Source organism: Piliocolobus tephrosceles, chromosome 4 (genome assembly GCF_002776525.5).
Source record: "Piliocolobus tephrosceles isolate RC106 chromosome 4, ASM277652v3, whole genome shotgun sequence".
In the NCBI taxonomy this organism is placed as follows: Eukaryota; Metazoa; Chordata; class Mammalia; order Primates; family Cercopithecidae; genus Piliocolobus; species Piliocolobus tephrosceles.
The window spans coordinates 75,303,437-75,327,245 of record NC_045437.1 but is presented as its reverse complement, the minus strand read 5'-3'; the positions used below and the strand labels follow the sequence as shown (position 1 = coordinate 75,327,245).

Genomic DNA, 23,809 nt, shown 5'->3' with positions numbered 1-23,809 from the left:
TGTCATGAATTTAGAGACACCTGATTTTTAATATCTGAAGAATGTTCCATTGTATAGATGTGCTGTAATTTATTAAAGCAAGCTCTCTCTCTCTCTCTCTTTTTTTCTTGAGACTGAGTCTCGCTTTGTTTCCCAGGCTAAAGTGTGGTGGCTCCATCTCAGCTCACCACAACCTCCACCTCCCGGGTTGCAGTGATTCTCCTCTCTCAGCCTCCCGAATAGCTGGGATTACAGGCCTGTGCCACCACACCCAGCTAATTTTTGTATTTTTAGCAGAGACAGGGTTTCACCATGTTGGGCAGGCTGGTCTTGAACTCCTGACCTCAGGTAATCCACCCACCTTGGCCTCCGAAAGTGTTGGGATTATAGGCATGACCCACTGTACCTGGCTACAATCTCTTATAGATGGATATTTTTCCAGTTGCGAATAATGCTTCATTAAATGTCTTTGTACTACACTTGTCTAATTATATGATAGTAAGTGGATTAAAACTCCTGAGTCAGAGTATAACCATTTTGGATATTCATACAGGTTGACAAACTGCTTGCAGAAAGGTCATGCCATTTTTTATTATCCCATAAAGAAGGAAAGCCTCTTGCTGACTTTAACAATGTATTTTAAGTCACTAAATATCTGAGAGTTTTTAGGCACTTTTTTTTTTTTGGCAAATAGAATTTAGATCCCTAATTAGGGAGAAGTTTAATGATGAATTTTGTAGCTTCAGTAGTTAAAAACCAAAACTGTATAGCCCAATTGTATTTTCCCATATATTGTTCTAGAATGCAGTTATGTCTTTGCTTGACTTGTATTTTAAATAATTGTCACATGGAGGTTGTGTAATTAAAACAGTGCCCTTTATTAGTCTCCATTTTGGGCAATCTGTTATGTTCCATATTTTCATATTACTCCTAAAACTTTGCTAAAGAGAGCTTTTGTCAGTAAAAGTAGCAAATACTGTTTTGTAATTTGATAAGCATTAAAAAATAATTCTTATTTGAAGGTATAATCTTCAGGTGAGTATTCTGGCATTCCTGCTAAGGAAGCACTGCTTTCAGGAGCATCTCTGGTTCCCTTTAGAATGTTTTCTCTGCTCCTTTCAGTCTGTGAGAGTTTTCCCAGATCCATGTGATTAATGCCTGTTGTTCCACCTCTTTGAACTTTATCTCCTTGATCTCATTTGTCCATCCCCTGGTGTCACCTGAAACTTTTTACCAGTTCATTGTTTAATTGCTTATCTTTCTTTTACACTTTGAGTTCATCTAATGATAAGGATATCACATATCTTCTTAAAAAGCTTTTTAGTGTGTGTTCTTTTACTGCCTAGAGTGATTTCATATTTAACATTCACTTTGTGATCCCTTTGGGCATTACTTAGATCTACCAAAGATAGTATTTGCCTGTTCAGACTATTCAACAACAAGCAAGATGCATAGGTACCTTCGGCTTAGGGAAAAAAAAAAAAAAAAAACCTACCACTTTTCTTTGTAAACTTATTTGGAAATTGAAGGCATATTTGGAAGATTTTTCAGTGTCTTGTCTTATCAAGTAAAGCCTTCTAGAGGAGATGAACTTTTCATGTTCAATTTTGATTGGAAAGACTGGGATCAGTAACTACAGGGAAGAACCAGCTAGTGAAGAGGCTAGTCTAGGATAAAACAGGAATGAGAGGTGGGAACCAACTGGGTGGAGGTAACTAAGATGCACAAAAAAGACATTTAGGAGGAGGTTCTCAGAGGAAATATGGCAAATTTTATTTGTGATTAGATAATAACTTATTTTTAAATGTCTTTTATTCATGTCAGAATGGCGAAATACAAACCTATGGTAGAAGACACACTACATCGGCTGTGGGCAGTGGCTCATGCCTGTAATCCCAGCACTTTGGGAGGCTGAGGCGGGCAGATCACCTGAGGTCAGGAGTTCAAGACCAGCCTGGCCAATGTGGCAAAACCCCGTCTCTACTAAAAATACAAAAATTAGCCTTACGTAGTGGCGGGTGCTTGTAATCCCAGCTACTTGGGAGGCTGAGGCAGGAGAATTGCTTGAACCTGGGAGGCAGAGAGGTTGCAGTGAGCCGAGATCACACCATTGCACTCCAGCCTGGGCAACAGGAGGGAAACTCCATCTGAAAAAAAATAAAATAAAATAAAGAGGAAGATACACTACATCTTGAGGTGTGATTAGTAGAAGAGACAGACTGCGATGGACCATGTTGGGGGTGTTGTCTTGTTACACCCAGCTCTTAGGTTCCTAGGCAAGTCAGAATGCCAGGGACTTGCAAGGGGGTATGGTGAATAAAATGCTTGCTCAAGCTGAGCGCGTGGCTCATGCCTGTAATCCTACCACTTTGGGAGGCCAGGACGGGTGGATGACCTGAGGTCAGGAGTTCAAGACCAGCCTGGCCAACATGGCGAAACCCCGTCTCTACTAAAAATACAAAAAAGTAACTGAGCATGGTGGCTGGCACATGTAATCCCAGCTACGTGGGAGGCTGAGGCAGGAGCATTGCTTGAACCCGGGAGGCGGAGGTTGCAGTGAACCAGGATCTCACCATTGCACTCCAGCCTGGGCGACAGAGCAAGACTCTGTCAAAAAAATAAAAATAAATAAAAAATTCTTGCTCAGCTGTCCAGCCAAATGCCAGGGTTTCTGGCTGGAGTTGGCTGCTATGTGATAATTCACATTTTCCCCCCCAGCAAACAGCTGTATTTTCCCAGAGACTGTTTGATCATGGAGAGTTGTATGGAAATGAGCCTTTGAGGACACTAAGGTACTGTTTAATGAACTGTTCCGTTAGTGCCTTTTAATAACCCTCAGTCTTAAGTGGTATTTAATTACTGACTTTTTGAGCCACTAGGGAACTGTTTAGTAATTACTGCTTCATTGCCATTTAATAAATTTCTGTCTTGTACATTAAATAGCACTGAGCACAGTAACTCACTGCCTAGTCCCTGGTGGCATAAAAAAGTTAAGGCTGCTTCTAGAGATGCTCATCTGAAACCAGATGGTCGCTTAGGCATTGGGAAAGTAAAGGTGCAATAAAAATGGTCAAATAAGGAGGCTGTAGACTTTTTGGATTTCATAGACCAGTTTTTAAAAAAGAAATGTTTAGGGACTGGCATAAAGTTATTTTGTTAAGTTTTGTTTCCTTCAAGAAACCTGACGCAGGAGCACTTTGCCTGAGGCAGAGCGGGCACTTGGTGAGTATCAGCTGAATCAAATTGAGCTCTGCATAGGAGGACAGAATTTTTGCAGGTGACACCTGTTTAGTTTTGTTATTGTTCCATCAGTCCTCATATTAGAGAAGTTAATTTTGTAAAATGTGATACTGAGTATAGCTGACTAAAGCAATTTCACTTTATGTGGGGATTGTGAGGGTTAAGTTAAATAGCATGTGTGTGAAAGCTTTGGAAGAACCTCCCAACAGATGGTGTATGTAAGGTGATTAATATTGTCTGCTGACAGTACTAGGAAGAGACAATTCGTCTTTGGCTTATATTAAATTCTGGGGAATTTTAAGATGGAGAGATGATTAATCCAAAAATGATCGATCTGCAGGTTGTTGTGTCTTCATGCTTAAGTGAAATTTTGTGATAGACCAAAGGAGAAAGTGGCTCAGTAAGAATTATTTAATTAAAATTGACCCTTTAAGGTAAAAGCATAAAGGTACTGCCTTTTCTTTGATTTCACTTATCTTAGAAGCCTGTGTTGTTAGGTGACCTGTGTACATTCTATCCAGTTCAACGTGGTAACATGGTCATGGGGGCGGTAATAATGACATAAAAGACCCTAAAAATCCTGATGTGTATTTTGAAAGAGGCTGGAAGGGCACAGAGAGTCGCCAATGAAACAGATCCCCTGATGCCCCTGTCAGGGCCGTGTATTTCCCAGACACAAGTCACCCTGCTCAAAGTCCAGGCAGTGCATCAGTGCTGGTCTTGATCCTGATGCCCACCAGCTTTTGAAGTTGCTTTGATTGCCTGGGTGTCCTATAGAATGTCTGATTTTAGCCACTCAAAGAGGGTAACAATTAATTGTAACACTTTTCATTAAAATGGCCTCCTTAATAATGTTTGAAATATAATGAAAATCCAAGCCAAGCTATGGCTTCTGCACTTGGCTTTCAAAGCCCAGTAACACACACTCAGTCTGCAATGGGGCTGGACAGCCTTTTCTTATGGGAAGCAATGGAAATCTGTCATATTTTCTGATAAAACACATTTCAAAGATGAGTTTTTCAGGCACATTATGTCGTACAGGTTCATTCAGCAAATCACTAAAGCGCGGAACTGTGCAAACACATCGCCCAGACATAAAGTTAAGTACATTCTGTTAGAAAATTCACCACGTCTTTAATCCTAGTGCTTTAGTGCTGTGGTTTAAGTAGAAGGGATTTAGAGAGTTCATAAATGCAGGGAATAGAATAAACAAAAGGATTAAAGCAATGTTTTCTGAGCAGCACTGATGTAGATAGAACTTTGTACCTTGTTAATTTCTCCAGAGATACTGTCAACTTTATTTTAAAGGCAGCCTTCAAGAAGCTACAGTGCAGACAGGTACAGTAATAACAAAAATTAAGAAATTAACTTCAGTTATCAGGGTGTGCACGTAGTGTTGTCATGAATACAAGTTTCTTGGATCATATAGCAATCTATTCTCTGTTTGAAGTTTTAATACAGTTTTTGCTTCTTTATTAGTTTTACAACCAGAAAAAAGAGAGTATAGCAGATTGAATTCTCATTTACATTTCATTTCTCTCTGATTTTGGTTCTTCTTTCTTTCTTTTTTTTTTTTTGGAGACGGAGTCTGCTCTGTCGCCCTGGCTGGAGTGCAGGAGTGCAGTGGCATGATCTCAGCTCGCTGCAACCTCTATCTCCCAGGTTCAAGCCACCTCTCCTGCCTCAGCCTCCTGAGTAGCTGGGACTACAGGCGCCCGTCACCACGCCCGGCCAATTTTTGTATTTTTGGTAGAGACGAAGTTTCGCCATGTTGGCCAGTCTGGTGTTGAACTCCTGACCTCAGGTGATCCGCCCGCCTCGGCCTCCAAGAGTGCTGGGATTACAGGTATGAGCCACCGTGTCTGGCCTGACTTTGATTCTGATATTGTACCTATGTGGGACCATTTTATAATTTTAAGTGGTAAGTATATACTATTGCTTTAAAATATTTAGTATTATTATAATTTTACATTCCATGTATCTGCACTAACTTCATTCTACTCATTTTAAATTAATTAATTTTTTAGAGATAGGGTCTTGCTATGTTGCCCAGGCAGGTAGGATCTTACCATGTTGCCCAGGCTGGCCTCAAACTCCTGGCTTCAAGCAGTCCTCCTGCCTCAGTCTGCCAAAGTGTTGGGATTACAGATGTGAGCCACTGCACCTGGCCCACATTCTGCTTCATTTTGAATAGCTCATTTAGTATTTCATCATTTTTTATGTCATAGTGTACTTAGCTAACCCCAAATCAGGGTATTCGGGGTCTTTCCAGTTTAAAGTGGGCATAAATAATGCTACAAACATCTGTGGTGTTTTTAGAAAAATTTTTTTTAACTGAAAAAATTTTTTTAGTAGAATATGGTCTTGCTTTGTTTCCCAAGCTGGTCTTGAACTCTTGGGGTCAAGCCATCCTCTCATCTCAGCCTCCCAAATGCTGGGAATATAGGCATGAGCCACCACGCCCAGCCAGCAAACATCTTTAAGCAGATTGCTTTTCCCCCTCTCTTGGGGTCCATTCCTGAGGATATATTTCTCCAAAGAAAATTTTTTGGTAAAGTGTATGGACTCATTTGTAGCTCTTATTCCATATTGCTATTTCCTATTTGTTTTAAGAGCCCTCTGGGGGCATATTATGAGAAAGAAGAAAACAACTGGAAGGAAAAAAGAATTGACTTGGAGGTTTAAACCCTTTTTACTGATACAGGGATAATAGTTTTCAGATATCTGAATTGAGACTTTGCTTGCTGTAGGCTAATCAATAAATGAGAAAATTCAGTATAGTGGTTAAGAGCACAAGTTGTAACATCCAAATCGGTTACTTAACCCCGCCGAGTCTCAGTTTCCATCTTGCTAAAATGTGTATAATACCTACCTCTGCTGGGTATGGTGGCTCATGCCTGTAATCCCAGCACTTTGGGAGGCCGAGGCGGGCGAATCACGAGGTCAACAGATCAAGACCATCCTGGCCAACATGGTGAAACCCCGTCTCAGCTAAAAATACAAAAATTAGCTGGGTGTGGTGGTGTGTGCCTGTAGTCCCAGCTACTCGGGAGGTTGAAGCAGGAGAATGGCTTGAACCCAGGAGGCGGAGGTTGCAGTGAGCTGAGATCGCGCCACTGCACTCCAACCTGGTGACAGAGCAAGACTCCATCTCAAACAAAACAAAACAAAAAAACAAAACCCTACCTCATTGTGGGTGGTAGTAAGGTTTAAATGAGATAATTACCATGAAGGGATTAATTGCATGGGCCTGGCTCATAAGGCTCAGTAAATGAGAGCTGCCATGATTGGTTCTGACCAGGGCAAGTGGTGTAGACCTCTGGGTTGGGTTGCATGTAGCATTAGCAGGTTGTTCCCCCAACCTGCCCAAGGCCTTGGGCACTGGGTGTCCTGTTGGGTGTGTTCACTGAATTCCAGATCAGAGTTCCTCTCTGCCCAGGAGAAGTTCTCAGGCTTGTATATGAATTGGTGTTGATAGTGAAGGGTCCTTGTGAGTCAGACTCACTCCCCTACAGGGAGGCATTCTTAAATAACAAACAAATGAGGACTAAATCTAAATCAATCACGTCTATGGGACAAACTTATACCATTCTTTTCTGGTGCCATACTTTTTTGTTAAGGTGAAAGAATGGAGAATTTGAGAAGGATATGTTCTTTCAATCCTGTATTCCTTAGCTTAATAAAATGCCTTTAGTGAGGCTGGTGGATAAGAATATTAAGTTTTTTGGGTTTTGCAAATATTGCATCTTTCATGTTTCTGTGACATTAACAGAAATCTTTCTACTTTACAACCAGCTAATTTCAGAAAGTCAAAGAAGTTGTCAGTATCATTGGGCCTTATTATTTTTTTCTTTTTTCCCTTCTCCATTGCCATCATCATCTCCTTTAACCCTGTGTACACTTTCAGATCAATGATTTGTCATTCTTTCTCCAGAGTATACATCAGATAAGTATACTCTGCCTTTTCTGGAAATTTCAGTGGAACTTCTTTTCAAAGTAATACCGTATTTCATGAGTTTTTTTGAAGGGGGTAGTGGGGAGTCTCAACTTGTATCTGTGTATTTTTTCCACATAAATACAGTTTATAAGAAGTCTTTTTTAAATTGTTTTTATTTTAAGGGAAACTTCCCCATACCCATTGACTCCTTCGTACTGACAGCAGCAATATTTGTGATTGTGGAGCAGTGTTTAACTAGGGATGTGGTGACCACAGCTGTGTTTCCAGTGCAGGATGAACACAGGCTCTGAGGAAAATGACTTTCCTGTAAAGAGACTGAAAGTTGGAGCAGGAGCTTTCCCCCAGCCTCTCCACCCTCCAAGTCCTCTGGCTTCTCTTCTTTCTCCAGCATGTTTGCAGATGGCCTAATGAGAATGCAGCCAACGTAGAGGATTTCATCCTGTGTTCAGCCCACCCTAGAGACTGTGCGTGAGGAGCTGGAATGATTTCTTTCCCTTCTAGTGCTGTGGAATTCACTGGTGGTGTAAATTTGCTACACAGACATGGTTTAGAGTCTTTTTTTTTTTTTTTGAGACTGAGTCTCACACTGTTGCCCAGGCTGGAGTGCAGTGGTGGGATCTTGGCTCACTGCAAGCTCTGCCTCCGGGGTTCACACCATTCTCCTGCCTCAGCCTCCCCAGTAGCTGGGACTACAGGCGCTCGCCACCACGCCCGGCTAATTTCTTTGTATTTTTAGTAGAGACGGGGTTTCACCCTGTTAACCAGGATGGTCTCGATCTCCTGACCTCGTGATCCCCCCACCTCCGCCTCCCAAAGTGCTGGGATTACAGGCATGAGCCACTGTGCCTGGTCGGTTTATAGTCTTATTAGATTTACTCGTTATTAGTTTGTTCTTAAAGAATAAACAGCTCCTTCTCAGGGAGGCTGCCTAACTTACAGGGGCCCTTCACCATCAATGTTAATTATGTACAAACCTGAGAATAATTCACATTGCTAGTGAGAACTTCCCCTGGACAGAGGAATTCAGTGAGTGGGCCGTGTCTGTACATTCTTGGTACTGCCTGCTCTGGGACCTACCTTCTCAACTGTGAACATGGCTGAATCATCTCAGCTTAGTAAATCTCAAGGCAAACCAAATCATCCCTTCAAGAAAAGGCATTTGTTCTGTTGCTTTATCTTCACAGAGAAGTCAAGGGTCCAAATATTTATCATCCTCAATGACACCTCATTTCTCCTTTCATCACTAGGCCAAATGGTAGGAATTGTTCTACTCTATTGTGTTTTCACAGTTTTTCCTCTGAGGCTTCCCTGCCTGTTGTTACTTGATCTTTTGGACTTGAGTACCCCCAGGGCCTGCAGGGTCACTCTGATGTGGGGTTGGAGCAAATGGCACACATGCGGGTCAAGTGTTGGGCAGATTTAAATCTGATTTTCTTCTACTTTCTAGTGTTTTTGGAGTTTCAGTTAACTTTTTTTTTAAACAGCTAATTTGAGTTCAGACACAGGCCAAAATAAAACATTGTCCTGGTCATCTGCTATTTATGTTCCATTGTGGAAAGTGTTTTCTCAGCCAGAACCTTTGACTTTAGTTACCAACGTCCTTCATACTATTTTGTTAGTAATATCTCTCTGAAGATGTAAGTATATTGTCTGCTTGTCATTTATTTCTCTGAAAGCTTTATGTATTTATTCTGAGACGGAATTTCGCTCTTGTTGCCCAGGCTGGAGTGCAATGGCACGATCTCGGCTCACCGCAGCCTCCGCCTCCTGGTTCAAGCAATTCTCCTGCCTCAACCTCCTGAGTAGCTGGGATTATAGGGATGTGCCACCATGCCTGCCTAATTTTGTATTTTTAGTAGAGATGGGGTTTCTCCATGTTGATCAGGCTGGTCTCGAACTCCTGACCTCAGGTGATCCACCTGCCTCAGCCTCCCAAAGTGCTGGGATTACAGGCGTGAGCCAGTACACCTGGCCTCTCGCTGAGAGTTTTACAATTTGATGTTTGAAACTCAGAAAGTGGAGGAATTGTCTGTTGAGCCAGGCTATAATTTTAATTTCTTTTTTCTTTTTTTTTATCACCTGCAACCCCAAACTGAAGAGCTTACTGATAAACTCTTACTTTGAAACTTTGGTGTGGCCATCTGTGGGGAGAATAACATGAAACAACAGAGCTTTTGTCAGAATTGGTATGTAGTTCGCTCACTTGACAAGAATATATTTGTAAATTTTTACGTGGAAGGCTCATCTTAAAGAACCTCGTGCTGAAATTTTTAGAACTATTCAGGAACTTAGTAGGTGGAATGCTATCAACTTTAGTCTTTCAAAATAATTTTCACCATGCATAAGCTGTTGTTTGATCTCCCCGGCTTTCCTGGGAAGTAGCTCATGTTCATTATTAATCTGAGTGAGAGGTTAGTTGCCATAAAGTTACAAGATTTTCTTGATCACTTAACATTTTCTTGTAGTCAGAGATTTGACTCTGAACAGTCATTTCAAAACTGTGTCTTTTCAGGCACTATGTAAAGAGAACTTCAGAAACTACCAATAATTTGGGGGATAGTTTGAAAAATCTCAGATTTTAAGGGATGGGAAGCATTGAAGCATTCGGAATTGTTGAAGCAGTTGTACATGCTGAAGGCTGTCTCTCGTTGTCTGCCATTATCTGTACTACGTCGCAATTAGACAAGATCTCATGGGTTAGGCAGCAAGACTTTACGTTTGTTATTCACTTAATTGTTGAACTGGCCAGCAGGATCTGTGTGTAGGCATGATGGTCTGTCCATTAATAAAGCTCTACCTGGTAGAAATAGGGGCTGGGAGTGATGGCTCATGCCTGTAATCCCAGCACTTTGGGAGGCCAAGGTGGGTGGATCACCTGAGGTCAGGAGTTCGAGGCCAGCCTGGTCAACATGGTGAAACCCCCATCTCTACTAAAAAAAAAAAAAAATACAAAAAATTAGCTTGGCATGATGGCAGACACCTGTAATCCCAGCTACTCGAGAGGCTGAGGCAGGAGGATTGCTTGAACCCAGGAGGCAGAGGTTGCAGTGAGCCGAGATGAAGCTATTACATTCCAGCCTGGGCAACAAGAGCAAAACTCTGTCTGCCAACGCTACCCCCCCCCCCCCAAAAAAAAATAAAAAGGAGTAGGGTTTGCCCTTTGCTTTCTATCTTGGGAAGTTTTTATCTCTAATAATCATGGTCGTCTCTAACAAAGTACAATTTACATTAATTGAGAAAATAAAACTTTATCCATAACACTTGGAAGGATAGGGGAATGATGCTGTGTGATAAAACAGTATGGCTGAGCCAAGCAAGGGCTGGAGGATGAGTAGGACTGGCTGGGGACTTAGGCAGACCAACAGGTGCAGTGAGCACAACACTTCTCTGACTGGTGCTTGAAAGCTAGGGATAACTGGACTTGGATTGTCTAAGAAGGCTGTTACTGAAATTACTGTATGTTCAAATTTTGTAAAATAAATTTGAAGGCGTTGTACAAGTGTAGTAATACTATGAAAGCAAGATAATACATCTATACATTTTTACTTTGGAATGCTATTTGAAATATAACATGGAAGAAAATGATTCATGCAGTTATTGACCAGTCAGTGGACAGACATATTCGTGATTATCATTGTTCTCATTTGAGACTACTTTGAAAAGCAGTATTCTGGAATGCCTCTAGAATGCTTTATCTATCAGAAGGAAACATGAGATCTATTTTGTTGGAGTGAATTACGTTTTTATGCTATAAAATCCCATTGTAAAGTTGTCTTGACCCAGAAGTTCCCAAACTTTCTCTGTTCTTGGTCCTCTAAGTGTCTAGTTAATTTTTCCCAAGTAGGTACTTAACAGTTTTGTTTAAGAGTTACATACAAACAACCTAATAGGTAATTCTATTCTAACAACTTAAGGGCCATTTGAAAAAGTAGTGTGTATAAATTGAAAGAAAATATGCTTTTCTTTTTATAAAATTTTAGAACTAACTTTGTTCTTGAATAACCATCTTCATTTACCAGTGAGCTGTGTTTCTTGGATACCTCCTGGCTTTGCAAGCCTTGGAGTCGGATTTGACATTCCCACTTTGGTTTCCTGTTCCACATTGATGTTCAAATGTGCTTGGCTTATTATCATAGTAATTGCAAAAACCAGTTTCACAAAGAGATGATGTCATCAAAAGGAATGTAATGCATTTTGTGAATTAACTTGAACTAGTAGTTTGTATAATTCCCACACTTCACCATGCTTTCCTTAAAAAATTGTAATATCCCTTCATGCTCCTGTGAGTTTGCCGTGGCTCTCCAGATCATCTTGACACGTGGAGTGGGAACCCGGGCTTTAACCTATATTTGCTATCTGTAACTAAGTCAGGGTTGCCTTAAGGGGTCTTTGTATTAACTGTGTTATTAAAGAGTTGGATTCCATTGTTATTTAGTTTGTGGTTGTCAAGTTTTGGTGAACAACGAAAACATTTCTGGCTCTGCATCCTGGAAATGGATTTATAATGTTTGGGAAGAGGGCTGTGGAACCCAGGTGTCTGTATTTTCTAGCAAGCTTGCCCAGTGATACCAATGCATATGAAAATGCTAATTCAGTGTATATGATGCACTGAATTCCATCACAGATAGCTTGAGTTCAGGGACCATGTTGCTATTCACTTAAATTCTTTCTCATTCCTATAACATACCATCATGCACATTTGATAAGTGTTCATTGAATACTACTGACTTATTTGTTACTTCTTTTCTCTTTCCTCCCAACTTTTCTTCTGTTCTATACCTTAAAAAGAAAAACAAATAAGGAAGAGTTGAAGAATTGGGTCTTAGAGTTTCCTGACTTTCCAAGCTTCTTGTTCACAGTCTTCCATAATCTGCCATGTCAGTTCACTACTCTGCCACACAAACTCTTACGTCATGTTGAATCATTCTGCTCTGAGACACACTTTGGTATATTTGTCTTTATTTTTTCTTCTGTCCCACACAAAGAGACCTTTAAGTTTCCTAAGTGGAAAAAACACCGGGTTTGGGAAAAAATTAGAAAAACTTGTATTAGTTTCCTAAGTGGAAAAAACTCTGGGGTTGGGAGAAAATTGAAAAAAAAACTGGAAGAGATTTAGATTATCTTTTCACACAATGCCCCCATTTTAGAGCTCCCTGTGAGGAAGCACAGGGAAGAGATGTGATGTCCCAGAGGCCACCCAGGAAGTGCAAAGTCTAGCTGGGATTAGACTGCTGCTCTCCTGGTGCTTCGCTCCTGGGCTGTTTCCACTGCACCCCAGCCCCACCAGACCTTGCTCTCTAAGGGGGTGCTTGCTGATCATCAGTGACTTTCCCGAGTCCCACAGGTGACTGTGATATGGAAACAATGGCTGAGAACCAGGTTGGGCAGTTCGCTCTGCTTACAAAATTATTGTTTGCTGTGTTAAATATTACTTTGCAGTTTAGTCAATAGTAATTGTAATTTCTTTTTATGAGTTTAAATTTTAGTTTCATATGACTGTATAGACTGTGCAGTGTGAGCAACCTAGAGTCATTTAATTTTTGTGGTTTAATGGGAAGAAGGCAAAAATTTGGAAGCAGAAGAAACTGTCAATATTATTATCAAAGGAAGAATTTGTATTTTCTGGATTTTTGCTTATAATTGACAACCTACCAGCATCAGAATGTGGCTCCCTGGGCTTTGGGCAGCATTTCCTTGGTAGATGCCTTTTCTGGGTTCCTAGCTGGGTTCTGGGACCTTGGTGGGGAGGTGTCCTGACTTTTGGATAATTCAGACATGGCTGTAGGAGACAATTTCAGACAGGCACATGACACTTTTATCCCTAAGCAGAGTTGGAATGAATAGGTAAGAGTCACAAAGATTGCCAAGGAAGGTCAATCATTTTTACTGGGTTTCTCTTTATCACATCAGGTATGTCTTAGAAAAGGTAAGACAGACTTATGTTAAAGGAAAACTGGACACTGTGAGACTCGTGAAAAATATTCTTGGAACTTTGTGATCCCAGGGCTGTTTCATTCAAATGTTCATTGATTCGTTCATGCCTGCATGCTTTACTCTTTTATCAGAGAGGTCATCCTCTAGGCAGCTGCTTACCTTCTGTAGGATGATGTGAGCTTGTGTTTCCTGCAAGTCCAGTCTTTTGGGATGGGGACCCTTTCTCCTTGCATCTTTCTTGAGAAGTAATCTTGTAACTATATATCTTTTCAATTCAGTTTCCAATATTTGTCTGGCTTTAACTGTAGACATTATAATGATATTGTGAAGGAGGAAAATCAATGTATAATTTAGATGTCATGAAGGTTGCTTATAATTTATTATAAGCTTTGTCATCTTCAGTTCAGTCTAGAACAGCTGCAGAGAGGGCTGGTTTTTTTTTTTTTAACTGATGAAAGAATGTTTTGACTTTCATATTTTGTAGAATCAAGAACAAACTTAAATCCACAAGTAATATTTGTGATGTTACTTAATACCATTATTGTTCATTTAAACCTCCTTTCTCTTGGACTCCCCTTTACCAGAATGCTCATAGGAAAAAATGCTGTAAGTTTTTGAGTTTCTTTTTTGTTTTTTCCTCATCAGGAATCCCCTCCAAAGAGAGGCAATTTAAGAAAGAAGGAACAGCTGGGTGCTGCAGTGGCTCACTCCTGTCATATCAGCACTTTGGGAGGCGAAGGCAGGAGGATTGCTTGAGGCCAGGAGTTCAAGACCAGCTGGGTCAACATAGTGAGACCTTGTCTTTACAAAAAAGTTAAAAAAAAAATTAACCAGGTGTGATGGCTTAAGCCTATAGTCCCAGCTGTTCGGGAGGCTGAGGCAGGAGAATTGCTTGACCCCAGGAGTTCAAGGCTGCAGTAAGCAGTGGTTACGCTGCTGCACTTACCTTAGGTGACAGAGTGAGACCCTGTGTAAATAAAAAGGAAGAAAGAATTTTCTCCTAGTATGGTCCTCAACACTAGAAGCACTTGTCTTGCCTTCCACACTGAGACATTGTTCAGCTAGGTGGAAAGGGCTTGTAGATTTCTGGTGGCAGAAATCTGTCCACTCACCACATGAGGGTTGCCTTTAAGCACTGACGTGGCTTAAACTGCATTTGACCTGGTGCTTCGGATTCAAGCCAGTAGGTGACTCATTATTTCAGATGTTTGGTTTGTGCTGTTATAGTTGAAGCAATCTGTAAGGAAAATAGAAAAGCCTGTTGTAAAAATATAGTCTGTCTCCAGGAAGGAGAATCCCCGCGTCCTGACTGGAGGCGGGATGTCTGCATATGGCTTGTCTAACTTGTTATTTTACCTTAGTTCCTGGTTTAAAGCAGTCCTGAAAACTGTTCCTCAGTGCATGTTTAGATGGCATTGCTGATTATTTTTACATTCTTGAGTGTGAGTTCGAAACACACTGGGTACAAAGTTTGCTATCTGGTCCCTGAGAGATAGCTAGATAGTTAGGCCAGCCAGGCTGGTCCCCAGACTCTCCTCTAAGGGCAAGGAAAGAACACAATGCTAGCACCCACTCAGAAGGCTAGCCACATCAGATGGTTTCTCTCTGAAGTTGAGATGTGACATGCAATTTATATTCTTTCTTTGGTCGTTGGCGGCTATGTCCGTTCTATATGTGATTTAGTAATTAGGGACTGTTTGGCTTTCTAGAATCAAACAAAGACTATTATAAAATGTCAAATTTTTTTGTCTTCAACTTTTGCACTGTGTTTTTAAGTAAAACATTCTGCTAACTTGTAAGTTTGTCCCTTCTCTCTTTCTTGTGTCTTGGTTCTTATCCCAGGGGAACACTTAGGAAAAATTATAGAATCCCTACCCAAACAGTGTGGTGAAGGAACTGTTCATGATTTGTAGGGCTCTGGCTATGAACTGACTGCTGCGTGCCAGTTTAAGCTTATAGCCACTATTACTTTATTACAGGATTTGGATTAATTTGTTAGATGGTGGCTGTGTGTCAGCTGCTTGTTTTTAGCGCTTTCACCTGGGTGAATAATAGCTTCTATCTATTATGTGTGTGCTAGGAACTTGATTTAACCCTTACAGATACATGAGACAGCATATATTACAGATGCAGTGAATAGCTCATAGTTAATTAATGTGTCCAAGGCCACACAGTTAGCTGACATCCTGCCCAAGTTGAGTCGGAGGATGTCTATACAAAGCCATGCTGCCTCTCCCGCTAAAAATAGGGGAGCAGGGTTAACATGCTACATAGGGCCGAATGTCTTTAAGGCTCTCTTCTTGTCTAGTGTTACAAAAATAGCCATTGTTTCAGAGAAGCAGGATTGCATAAAGTCTAAGAGCCAGGATAACTGTCTGGCCCCCAAACTTAACTAGCTCTGAAACCTTGGGCAAGCTCCTTAACCTTTTTCTCTTACTTTCTCTGTCAGTGGATAAAACAGTACCTGGGCTTGTGAGGCTTAAGTGAGTTCCTCTCTACGAGTTACTGGAAGAGTGGTTCATAACAAGTACTACACAAGAGTTTGCTATTTTTGTGTGTGTTACCTTGAAGACGAATAGGAATGAGATATCCTCTCCATCCCCCCTCCTTCTTGCCTCATCAAGCAGGATGCCCTGGGTCAGCTTGTAGATAGGTTTCAGAGTAGGGAAGGACTGGGGACAGTCATGCCCTCTGGTTTGTGAGTGAGGCCTTCATAGACAATTGGTCCCGCCTTGCTCCTCTAGGCTGTGTATGGAGCTCTTGGGTTCTTCCACACACACTTGGTCCTTCCAGTCTCTGGTCTGGTTACTTCTCAGGTTGCCTCTTCTGCCAAAGCGTGTGTGTCCTTGACTACTACCAGATGTATTATAAGTACGTCATTGCTTATTCAAATATTGATTTAGTACGCTCACCTGTTACCCATATGTTTCAACTAGTGTGGTCACAATGGTATATCATAAACCGTGACCTTCTGGAGACAGGGACCAGGTCTGTGAGGATCTTATGGAGCATTTTTAAAAAGAGCTTTCTGTCATGAAAATGATATTGTTTTTGGAATGTGAAGGGAGAGGTGCCCGGGAGAGACAGCTGGGGCCTTTAAGGCCCCAGGCTGTCTTCCTCAGTCGTAAAACAAGAGGTGGAAAGATGTTACCAGGGATCTCAGGACCTTACATTCTTGACTTTAGCTCTTCTTTTCCTTAACTCCAGGAACCTAGATGTCATACTTCAGGGCTGTGAAATCTTTCTCCTGATTCCCACGAGGATGAGAAGTGAATCAGGCGTCCCTGATGCAGATACTGTGCTTACTCCCCAGGAAAAGCACTCACTGTGGGCAGCAGCTGGCATTTCCTTTCGTGCCCTGTGAACGAATGTCAGCACCCGGTAGTGTCCCAGAACTGCCGTGCAGTGACTGCTTCCAAGCAGACACTAGGGACGGAGATTCTGCGAGAGTTGCCACAACCAGGCATGGGAACACCTGTTGGCTTTTGTTTTTAATTGTGATAAAATACGCTTAACATAAAATGTACATTTTAAACATACAATTCAGTAGGATTGAATGTTTTCACACTGTTGTGCAACCATCACCACCATCTCCAGAACTCTTCTGTCTTGCAAAACTGAAACTCTGTACCCAAGAAACAATAACTCCCCATTCTGAATCGTTTTTAAAATTCAGAAAGACCAACCTGGATGGCCAGGAGTAAATTCAGTTGACTCTGTGTGTGTGTGTGTGTATCTGATTTTTTTCACTAAGTTGAAGAGTAATCAGGCAGAATGAAAGTGGAAGTGAAGAAAGCAAAAGATGCTCAAGAAGGGCCAGTCTCGTACATAATCGTGAAACTTTGGTGGAGAGAAAAGGAAAAAGCACCCTGCTCCCCGCACTGGGTAGAGAATTTATGCAGTTTACACTGAGAACTAGAAACTACACAGGAGACAAACCCAAGTTAGCTCTGACTTTTTGTTACTCTTAGAGAGTCTTCTTGAGGAAAAAATTCCCTCAGTAGAATTCGCTGTGGATCTGCAGAGGCTTCCTCTGAAATCTGAGGCATCCATCCTGCACTCCTTCGAGGGAGGTGCTCTCTGTCCTTCCTGAGTGTTTGGGAGAGAATGCCTTGCCATGTCTCAGTACTTCTGGAGTCTTCCAGAATTTCCTGGCTGGAATTCTGTTGCCACGCATTTGACTTCTCTTTGACCCCTCACTGTAGGTCCGTGTTGCTTGTTAAAAGACTATTGTACTGCCTGTTAATGGAAGACTGTGTGCTCTTGAGCACTGTGAAAAGACCATCAAATGAAAATGAGTTGAAGGGAACCACGGCGTTCAGACACTCTCCAGATGGAGCAGATATAGTGCCCCCTTCCCAGCCCTTCTGCGCCAGCTCTCAGTCTCTAGGACTCAGTTCTCAGACCTACCAACCACATGTTCATGCCAGTTGTGTGTGCCCAGAAAGAACTATAAGAAAACCTGGTGATTATACGTGTTGCCCTTTTTTTCCTATCCATGTTCTAAATGTGCCTTGTGTTTGCTCTTGCTGCCTCAACTAGTAAGCTTCCTTTCTGTTTCTGCGGCCCCCACGGCACAAGGTCTCCTGGCTTCTCCTCTCCTCTTTTCCCTTGTGCAAGAGTTGGTTTGAACAAAGCTAAGTATTCCACAAGAATGTCTTATTTAATAATTGTCAGAAAGAAAGTGTTCCATAAAGGCAGGAGGGTAGAGGTGACAATGTCAAGGATTACAGGACACAAAGGATCGCAAATATTTTCTTGGAGTTAGTCTCGGGATTTGCTTTGAATTTTATGTTGTCATCCTCTCTTCCTACCCCCACTTTCTGCCTTGCTTTTCCCAGATGATTTCATTGAAAAGTAATGGCAAATTATGACTTGTCTTTTCTCCTAGAGTCTTACCAGATAGTTTATTCTCAGAGGTAAACATTTTAGTAAGCCTTTTGTTTAGTGACTCATTAATTTGATGAGGAAAATGTCCTAATAAAGATAAAGAAACTAAACGGTTTCAAAAGCTGCAAAGGGAAAAATGTTGCAGGGCACTTGAGGTCAACTTCTTCCCCCGTTCTTTGAATTTCATTTGTTCCTTGGTCATGGGAACAAACATTGGTCATTAGGGGGTTAGGCCCTTGTCTTCATTTTTTTCTGTAAACTTTACATGTACACACCAAGTCATGAGCGTTTTACTTCCTGGGAGTTTCTTTCTGTATAGATAGGGACTAAGCCTGAGGAGATTTTACAAAAATAGGAAGTCAGATTTCCCTCTTCCACCACAAATTAGTACATTCAGTGTGTCACTAAGTTAAATATTTGGCGAATTTTTCAGTGGCCAAAAAAAAAAGAAATATTTGGCTGAGAAATATTTGGCTAATTTTTAGTGGGAAACAGTCTGATTTTCTCAGAAATGTCACAAACCCCCAGGTATAAAGGGTCAAAGATCCCTAAATAGAATTGGAGGCCTTTGAGAGACTAGAAAACATTCTTAGCTATAAACCAGTGGTAACAAAAGGCATGATCTGCATTATCCATTTAGAGAACATCTTCTAGAGAGGTATTATGACTTTACACTGTTCTACATTATTTTGGTAAGATTAAATGTTCCAGCATGGGTGATATAACTATTTCTAGGTTTTGTATGACTATTTAGTGAAGTATAAATGTATTCTGGGTAAAAGGCCCTTTGTAACAAAAGTACATTGACTTTTATTAAATCCAAGAGTAAGCATCATAGATGTTTCAAAAAATAAATTGTCCAACAATTTTACACTTAAATTTTAAGAGAGAATTGTATGCCTCTGTGATTCTTCTCAGGAGGAAGACCCAGTTCTAAAATGGAAAAAAAAAAAATTGAATAACATCCCACCACACTATCTTTGATAGAAACTTCATAGTATTTATTAGTTGTTAAAAAAAGATATGAAAGCAGAAGGAAAAATGACTTCAGTATAGTTAGAAAAAATCAAGAGGTAAGATAAAGTGACTTTAAAGTTCTAGGTATCGTATAAAGACCTTGATTTCATTTTGCTTATGTTTGTATCTGCTCTCTTTCCAGATACTTGTCAAGGCGGAAAGATAATGACCTAAAGGTAGCTTTTCATCACAACATACCTCGAACACTGTTGCCCATTTTTGTTGTTGTTGTTGTTGTTGTTCCTGGCTAGGTCTTCCTGGACCAAAAGGGATAGAAAAGAGCTATCATAACGTACTAGCTCTAGTAGAGCCCTGTGTGTGAAAGTGCGGGTGTTTGTATAATGGTGCAAGAGCATTTCGTAGCAGGCAAGTTTCATAATGATATAAATATATTTTAGTTATATGTATGTCTAATTACATAGACTAATGAAATGCCATTTACAAGAGGTGGTCTTACATGTGACACAGGTCATATTCTGAGGTGACAACCTGCAGGGGCTAGGTTTAATTTTGGGCCCCTCTTAACTTACAATAATTGTCAAATGAACCAGTCCTTGGTACATCAGGGAGTATCTGGATAGCCACCATCCATGCATTTATTCAGTTAACTGTGTTGTGTCCTGTTCTGGGCTGGGCATTAGGGGAGGCCTTGGGCATATGAGGTGAACCAGACATAGTGACCATCCTCAAGGAACCAACCCGTGGTCTGCTGGAGGATGCAGACATGAACCAGCACGCATGCTGCTGGGTGGCGAGTGCTGTAGAGAAGTGCACAAGGCTGGCCCTGCAGCAGAAGTCTCTGCTTACCTATTCATGAGGGTGCAGGTTGAGGAGAGACAGGGAAAGGAGGGCAAGAGTAGGCACTATTTGAACTGTCTTCACAGCTTAAGTCCAAATCTAATGCTGTTTTTTGCACTTCCCATATAAATTAGATAATTTCTAATTTTTATTTTTATTTTTTATTTATTTATCTTTTTTTTTTTTTTGAGATGGAGTTAGCTCTGTCGCTTGGCTGGAGTGCAGTGGTGCGATCTCGGCCATTGCAACCTCCACCTCCTGGTTTCAAACGATTCTCCTGCCTCAGCCTCCCAAGTAGCTGGGATTACAGGCACGTGCCACCATGTCCAACTGATTTGTTTTTGAGTAGAGGTGGGGTTTCACCGTGTTAGCCAGGTTGGTCTTGATCTCCTGACCTTATGATCCACCCGCCTCGGCCTCCCAAAGTGTTGGGATTACAGGCGTGAGCCACCGTGCCTGGCCGGCTTCTATTTGTTTTAAGAAATGCCTTTGTTATTCTCCCACTTTGTATCTAAATGGCAACTGGATGCAATAGAAAGCACAGTCTGGGTCATCCAGGCCTGTCTTTGAATCCTGGCTGCCACCTGACAGCCACTTGACCTTTCTGAACTTCATGTAAAAAGGGGATAATAAAATCTGCCACACATGATGGTTGGCAGGATTAAATGAGATATGTAACCATATGTATTAGTACCCCCCCCTTTTCTTAGCACACTAAAGCAGAATGGCTTGTAAACGGTAAGTTATTCTGAAAGGCGGCTGATGAAACAAGAACACAGGATTCACTATGAATAAGGAGAGTAACTAACATTAGGTACCATTTGTTGAGTCAGGCACCATTTTAAGTGCTCTCTCTGCAGTTACTTATTTATTCCTCACACTAACAGTGTCAGGGACCATTATTTTATCTTCACTTTACAGATGAGAAAATTGAGGCTAGAGAGGTTAAGTAACTTTTATCAACCCTGCCTGGCTGGCCCCAGAGCTCTTAAACATCAACATGGAGCTTTTGAAGAGGATAACAGCAGTAATGATATCTTAGATTTTTACAGAGCTTCATCCTTTGAAGAACACTTCTGTGTACATTGTTACCTTTGTTTCTCATTTTAAAAAACAGGAGATGGCTAGACATTAGATTAGAAAACTAAGGTACCCAGATGGGAGTGTTATTTGCCCAAGGTTACTAAATCAGTATGTGGCCTTGTTGGTACAAGAACTTTTTCCACTTGACTCTTGCGAGTGTTTATAGAATGAAAGAATAGTTCAGGAATTTTTTTAAAGAAATGGTTGCTGTTAAATTTTTAAAAATACAAGCTGGGTGCTGTGGCGGGCACCTGTATTCCTGACCACTCGGGAGGCTGAGGCAGGAAGATCACTTGAGCCCAGGAGTTCCAGGCAGCAGTGAGCTATGATTGCACCATTGCACTCCAGCCTAGGCCACAGAGCAAGATGCTATCTCTTAAACAAATTAAAAAACAATATGGGGCTCTCTGCTCCTCCTGTTCGAGAGTCAGCCGCATCTTCTTTTGCATCGCCAGCGCATCCCTGAGACACCATGGGCATCGCCAGCGCATCCCTGAGACACCATGGGGAAGGTGAAGGTCGGAGTCAACGGATTTGGTCGTATTGGGCGCCTGGTCACCAGGGCTGCTTTTAACTCTGGTAAAGTGGATATTGTTGCCATCAATGACCCCTTCATTGACCTCAACTACATGGTTTACATGTTCCAGTATGATTCCACCCATGGCAAGTTCCATGGCACCGTGAAGGCTGAGAACGGGAAGCTTGTCATCAATGGAAGCCCCATCACCATCTTCCAGGAGCGAGATCCCTCCAAAATCAAGTGGGGCGATGCTGGCGCTGAGTACGTCGTGGAATCCACTGGCGTCTTCACCACCACGGAGAAGGCCGGGGCTCATTTGCAGGGGGAAGCCAAAAGAGTCATCATCTCTGCCCCCTCTGCTGACACCCCCATGTTCGTCATGGGTGTGAACCATGAGAAGTACGACAACAGCCTCAAGATCGTCAGCAACGCCTCCTGTACCACCAACTGCTTAGCACCCCTGGTCAAGGTCATCCATGACAACTTTGGTATCGTGGAAGGACTCATGACCACAGTCCACGCCATCACTGCCACCCAGAAGACTGTGGATGGCCCCTCCGGGAAACTGGCATGATGGCCGCGGTGCTCTCCAGAACATCATCCCTGCCTCTACTGGCGCTGCCAAGGCTGTGGGCAAGATCATCCCTGAGCTGAACGGGAAGCTCACTGGCATGGCCTTCCGTGTCCCCACTGCCAACGTGTCAGTGGTGGACCTGACCTGCCGTCTGGAAAAACCTGCCAAATATGATGACATCAAGAAGGTGGTGAAGCAGGCATCGGAGGGCCCCCTCAAGGGCATCCTGGGCTACACTGAGCACCAGGTGGTCTCCTCCGACTTCAACAGCGACACCCACTCTTCCACCTTCAACGCTGGGGCTGGCATTGCCCTCAACGACCACTTTGTTAAGCTCATTTCCTGGTATGACAACAAATTTGGCTACAGCAACAGGGTGGTGGACCTCATGGCCCACATGGCCTCCAAGGAGTGAGACCCCTGGACCACCAGCCCCAGCGAGAGCACAAGAGGAAGAGAGAGGCCCTCACTGCTGGGGAGTCCCTGCCACACTCAGTCCCCCGCCACACTGAATCTCCCCTCACAGTTTCCATGTAGACCCCTTGAAGAGGGGAGGGGCCTAGGGAGCCCCACCTTGTCATGTACCATCAATAAAATCCCCTGTGCTCAGCCAAAAAAAAAAAAAAATATGGAACAGACACAGGAAGTTAGTTTTGTTGCTTAAGGTCTCACGTCAAGCTATTGGTCAGCTAGAATTAGAAAAGATAGATCCAGCTTCTGAGTGACCCAAGTGAAAGAATTTGAAAAATACCAGTGCATCTATTTTCTTGGACACTTGGAACCAGGATACATCCTCATGTCTCCTGCGATTCTGGAACCACCGGAGGGAGGGGCAGAGAACATGAACTGGCCCTGGGACCTCATTTGTCCTTAGTTCAGATTGCATCCTCCAGAGCCATAAGGCTTCTTTCCGAAGGTGGGCCAGGGAGGCCACAGCCAGAAGGGAGATGATAAGGATTTGTGCTGGCTGTGTGGTGGGGATGATACAGGGGTTTGGGCCACCTTCAGACCAATGCTAATCGGTGCTCTCTCTAAATTGAAGGCTTATTGCAATTTTAAAGACAGCAAAAGACACAAGAAACCAAGTAAGCTTTGACTGAAAGCCTCTTAGGATTATGTGGTGTTTTGTCCTGTAGCTGGGGATCCAGTTACAGATGCCTGTGATTATGGCCTTTGCAAACAATTGTCAGAGAAATTCATAAGATTTCCAAAGGCTGCAGAAGAGCAGATGTGGAATTAAATTTCAAGCACCGTTACCCATAATGGCTTACATGTGGGCATAGAGTATTTAGGATTCAAGCCTAAGTCTCCCACTTTGTCCAGGAGGTGTGGGATGCAGAGTCAAAAGCAGGGATCAGAAATGTCAGCATTTTCTGGTGGTCTTTTTCTGCTGCATCATTTCTTCTTGGCTTGCAGACCCTTTAAAGTGGTGAAATTCTTCCGTAATGGTTAGCTTGCAGTGTCTACCATTGTCATCATTTGACCTATTTAGTAAGAAGACTCTATTCGGCATCTTTGCCAACAAGCATCAACCATGCCAGCAGACTGTGGAAAATGTGAGTCTTTGGGACCAACTTTAATTGGCTTTGCAGCAGACATTTTAACTTAATTTAATATTGCTAGCAAAGTTCAAGGTATTTAGACTTGCCTTGTTTGGTATCTGTTTTTTTACAATTCATATGGCAAGGACTTTAGATGACTGACTGTAAGAAATACCTTCATTTTATTACTAATAATGAAGGGAAAAAGTGGAAGGGATAGAAGTAGTTGTAATAATTTAACAGTTGTATGTTACTGAAGCAGTAGCTACTGAGTT

The 23,809-nt window shown here is 42.0% G+C and overlaps 1 protein-coding gene and 1 pseudogene across 2 annotated transcripts in view; both read left to right on the top strand.

The window, feature by feature from the left end:
* The window catches only part of LHFPL2 (LHFPL tetraspan subfamily member 2), a 165,793-nt gene that overhangs the window by 38,969 nt on the left and 103,015 nt on the right, over nt 1-23,809 (top strand). The window lies entirely within an intron of this gene.
* LOC111544424 lies at nt 21,379-22,620 on the top strand (annotated as a pseudogene). The gene has a single exon (XR_002732160.2). The product of XR_002732160.2 is annotated as a glyceraldehyde-3-phosphate dehydrogenase pseudogene (transcript).